At 42.0% G+C, this 5,257-nt stretch overlaps 1 pseudogene; it reads left to right on the top strand.

The window, feature by feature from the left end:
• The first annotated feature begins 3,876 nt into the window (after nt 1-3,876).
• On the top strand, nt 3,877-4,194 carry LOC101564530 (annotated as a pseudogene).
• The last annotated feature ends 1,063 nt before the right edge of the window (nt 4,195-5,257 follow it).

The raw sequence follows: 5,257 nt of genomic DNA, 5'->3' as shown, positions 1-5,257 counted from the left end.
TCAATCCTCATGCCAGCTGGCCTGGAACCCCAGAAACCGGGCATGGTGGTACAGACCTGTAATCCCAGTGCTAAGGAAGCTGAAACAGGCATCCAAACTGTATAGTAAGGCCCTGTATCAACAACAAAAGCACCTGCTTAGGAAGGCACAGGGACCAGGGTTCAAGCCCTGGCACACCATGCCAGCCCTACTCCCCGGGTACACTGAGACAGCAACTGAGACTGGGCATGGTGGTATGTGCCTGTAATCCCAGCTTTTAGGAGGTTGAAAACAGAAGAATCACTACGAGTCCAATATGTGTAGTGAAACCCTGTAGACCTTGTACCAAGTACATAAAAAAATAAATAACAAAAATAAAATTTAAATCCAGATGGATTTGAACAATAAGTTTGTGCATAATAAAGAACCAGTACAAAAAGTAAGGCTACATAACATTCTCTCCCCAACACCTGTAAGAAGAAAACAACATCCTCTCAAGGGGCGAGAGAATGCAGGCCTTCAAGAAGTAACTGGTACAAATAGCTCAGCAAATTAAGCGCCTACAAGCAGGCGCAGGGGCCAGGGGTTTGATCCCCAGGCCCAGAGGCACACTGAGACAGCAACTGAGACTGGGCGTGGTGGCACATGCCTGTAATCCCAGATCTTGGGAGGCTGTAAACAGGCAGATCACTACAAGTCCAATCTAGTAGTGAGAACCTGAACCCCCTGTAGACCATTCCCTAAAATACCAAAAAAAAAGTAACTGGTAAGGGGCCAGGGAGATGGCTGAGTAGAATAAACACTTCCCTAGCAAGCGCAAGGGCCTGAGTTCAATCCCTAGTTCCACAAAAAAAAAAAAAAAAAAAAAAGTAACTGGTAGACCCACAAGTACACAATGGCCCACAGCCCTGTTCAGAGAAGCAGAGAAGAGCCCTAGATACTATGCGAGCAAATTATCAGCCAGCCAGACAACTCAGCAGACTAAAGCACCTTCTTAGGCAGACAGAAGGGCCGGGGGTTCAATCCCCAACCTGTAGTACTGGCCCTTCCCGCAGGGTATGCTGAGATGGCAATTGAGATTGGACATGGTGGCACATGCCTGTAATCCCAGCGGTTGGGAGGCTGAAAAACAGGATCACAAGTCCGAGCTGTGTAGTGAGACCCTATAAACTTTGTAAGCCCTGTACCAATGCATTTTTAAAAAGGCAAAATTGATAAGCATAATAAGAATAGATATATTTTCCACGCATCTTTTAAATGGGAGCTAGGTGGGATGGGGTCAATGAAAGAAGCCTAGGCTTTGCAGATGCATTCCTCTGGAGCAATGAGATGGGGGCCATAGTCAAATGGAGCCAAAGCAAGGAAATTTGCTTTGGTCCTATGTATTCCAGCCTTATCATCCTATGTACTGGGAAGACACCTATGAGTACAAGTAGGGAATTTCTCCATCCATCATATTAAAGTTTACTAAAAAGCTTTCTTGCTTCAACACCTAGTTCTAAGAGTCCCAGTAAGAATGGAAAAATAGGAATTGTAATGTGAGGTCTATAAATTACAATGATAGCTTCAGGTGAAGCTACTAGTCTCTGTTAAAGTACGAAAGAGGCTGTCAACTGCTAATTTCCTTGCTTGCTCCCTGTCTCCTATTCTAACTGCAGGTATCATCTTGTTTCTGGGGGCTTAGTTCAATTACTACCTGGCTTTGGCAGAAAGCTACATAGAAGCTGCAGGTTCTTCTCCCACCACAGGATGGTGGTAGTGAGCCATATCAAAATGATATGGCTCAAAAACCAATTCCAAACCGGTTCAACTTCAGCACTATTAAGGCCACACAATTCCTTGTTGTGGGGAACTGCCTTTTGCCCTATAAGATGTCTAAAAGCACCCTGTGAACTCTACCACTGGATCCTGGTAGTATTGCCAGCAGTCATAATAAACAAAAATGCCTCCAGAGGTTGTCAAATATTCTGGAAACATTTGAATTGCTCTGATTAAGAACACTGTGCAATCAGACCTTCGAGAATTCTGAGTAAGACATATGGAATAAAGTTTTGGAAATTTTCATTATTTTTCTAACAAAATAAAATGTACCCCAGCACGACATGCCATGCCAGCCCTACCTCCAGGAACACTAAACCAGCCCCTGAAACCAGGAGTGGTGGTGCACACTTGTAATCCCAGTGCTGGGGAGGCTAAAAACATGAGGATTGCCTGCGTGCCAGCCCTGCCCCAGGGGCATGCTGAGATGGCGATTAAGACTGGGCATGGTGGTGCATTCTGTAATCCCAGCTCTTGGGAGGCTGTAAACAGGCGGAACACTGTGAATCCAATCTAGCAGTGAGGCCCTGGACACCCTGTATACCCTTCCCTAAAATGAAAAGAAAAATAATAATAAATAAATAAATAAAAACATGAGGATCACTATGAGTCTGACCTGCATAGTGAAACCCTGTACCAAATACACTGAACATCAATAAATAAATAAATAAAATGTTCATTGACAAATCCAAAATGTGGGAAAACATTAAGAACACAAAATACTATTTTCTGTAAATATTTTAATTTTTTTTTTTTAAACTGGGGATTGAACTCAGGCCCTTGCACTTGCAAGCAAACACTTATTCCACTGAGCTATCTCCTTGGACCCTATTTTTTTTCTTCATTTTTTTTGTAAACATTTTAATATCCATTAGTGTTCTGGGAATATGGCCACAAGATTACATACACATAATTCTGTATACATGGCAATGTATAGTAAAGCACTCTAATTTCTTTCTCCACTAAACTTCTACCATGAACATCTTTCTACACCAAGAAATACTGATCTAGTTTAATAATTAATGTAATACCTACATGCTATTTTTTGCTTTCAATTAACCAGACCCCAACTGATAAGAAAATTAAATTCCCAAATTTTCACTATGATAAATAGCACTTCAATTAACATTCTTAACATGTATCTTTGTACACTTCAAGATTGGTAACTATCTCATACTAAACATGCCCTATACATGTAGAATTTTTCCAGGACCCAGATCTTTATAGATGAGTTAGACATAGTTCTTAAAGATATACATACACAAATGATAGAATTTGAATAGGCTGAATAGAGGGATTAATAACGTGGAACACAAGGTGGAAATGTTGGCAAAAGAGGAAGAGATAACTGGAAATCAGGAATGCTTTCACAGACATGGGAGAATGAGCCTAGAATAAAGGCAGTATAAAAGTCCCACATTAACAACACTGTCCACATCCTGTGGCTATAAAATTACTATAAGGAGATCCACAATTCATGTATATGCTGATTTTTGTCCATCAAGTGAAGAATGTTTCATGTATCTACAACCTATTTTTTAACATTAGTTGACACTGGGGCTGGCCAAATAGTTTAGAGGATTAAAGCACCTGCAAGCAGGCACAGGGTCCGGGGCTTTGATCCCTGAGCCTGCCATGCCACCCCACCCCAGCGGCACACTGAGACAGCAATTGAGACTGGGCATGGTGGCATGTGCCTGTAATCCCAGCACTTGGGAGGCTGTAAACGGGAGAATCATTGAGTCCAATCTAATACTGAGACCCTGAACACCCTGTAGACCCTTTCCTAAAAAGAAAAAAAAAATTGTAGACACTACAATGGTGAATAAAATACCACTGAGACTTTTTATCAGTCCCAGCAGATTTTTCTTCAATGATACTACTTTTAACAATCATTTATTTAAGTGTCTATTTCTGGTTCCCTGTGTGTAGGTGAGGGCCAGCTTTCTATTTATATATTCCTTATTTATCACAGGGTTTATACTCAATGAATTTTTAGTAACCTTCACATTTAATGGGGGTGATTATTAGAAACTTTTTTGCCTGTTCCGCCACAGCAACCATTGAAAAAGAGTAGCCATGGCCCTCCGCTATCCCATGGCTGTGGGCCTCAACAAGGGCCACAAGGTGACTAAGAATGCGAGCAAACCCAGGCACAGCCGCCGCCACGGACGTCTCACCAAACACACCAAGTTCGTGCAGGACATGATCCGGGAGGTGTGCGGCTTCTCCCCCTACGAGCTGCACGCCATGGAGCTGCTCAAGGTCTCCAAGGACAAGCGCGCCTTCAAGTTCATTAAGAAAAGGGTGGGGACGCACATCCGCACCAAGAGGAAGCTTGAGGAGCTGAGCAACGTGCTGGCCGCCATGAGGAAGGCAGCTGCCAAGAAGAACTGAGCCCCTCCGGAATAAAGCTTTGCAGAAAAGAAAAAAAAGAAAAAGAAAAAGAAATTTTCTTGCCTGGAAAGCATTCTCTAAAGGAGGGAGAAAAGAGTCATATAGGAGGAAGAGTGCTATGTATATAAGTTCAAATATTTTCTAGCTTTCCAAACTCAAAGACCGATCAGGAAAGGAAGAAAAGAGACAGATAAATTTCCACGCATGCTGTTCTACATCTCTCTCAGTCCTCTTTTGGAACCCAATCCAGAGAGAAATATCAATAACTAAACAGAAGGACAATCAGAGACGAATCTCAAGGCTTACAATACTATTCAGATGATTTATGGAAATACTATACTTTCTTTGTTCTACTACATCATCTAACATCCCTCCTAAATGCCCATCAGCTGATTAGTGGGAGAAAAAACTTAATGGCTTAATCTATATAAATTTAACCCAATCTAACAATCTGAATAGACTTCTAGGAAGTATTCAATCTCTATTGGCTAAAGCAATGCTGGATCACTCAGAGCTCTCCTTTCCCTGCTTCTTCAGAACTTGGTAGAGAGTGGTTTGTGCAATTTCCTGACACTGAGGAGCAGCTCTAGCCTTCTCTGTATTATGCAGCAGCACCATCTCCTAATCTCTGGAGCCCTGCCTGGCAGGCAAGTCAATATGAGGTCTATACCTTTGGCAGAAACAACACTCCTGAGCTTCTGTTATGATAGCTGGATTCTGTTGGCTCCAGGACCCTGACTTTATTGCCACTTCTATCTCACAAATTAAGCCAACTCATTCTGGCATAACAGGCCTAGTACAGCACACTGAGTTTTGCTTCAGCATCCACAACACATAAAAACGCGGCATCTTTCTGCAGTTAAACCCCAGGACCACCCTCTCTCTACCTGACCATGGTGCGCTGTCATTCTGTGACTGAATCCTAAATAGTATACATGGAAAATTCTGTTTAGGATATCAAATGAATAATATTCCTAGAGTTTTTTCTACTTTTGTAAATAATTCTTATCTCTTTCCAGAAAAATGAATGCTTCAAATGTACAAAGGAGAAGCTCTAATAATC

The sequence above is a fragment of the Octodon degus genome, unplaced genomic scaffold (genome assembly GCF_000260255.1).
Source record: "Octodon degus isolate 3935 unplaced genomic scaffold, OctDeg1.0 scaffold00146, whole genome shotgun sequence".
Taxonomy (NCBI): Eukaryota; Metazoa; Chordata; class Mammalia; order Rodentia; family Octodontidae; genus Octodon; species Octodon degus.
This window is presented reverse-complemented; position numbering and strand designations above follow the sequence as displayed.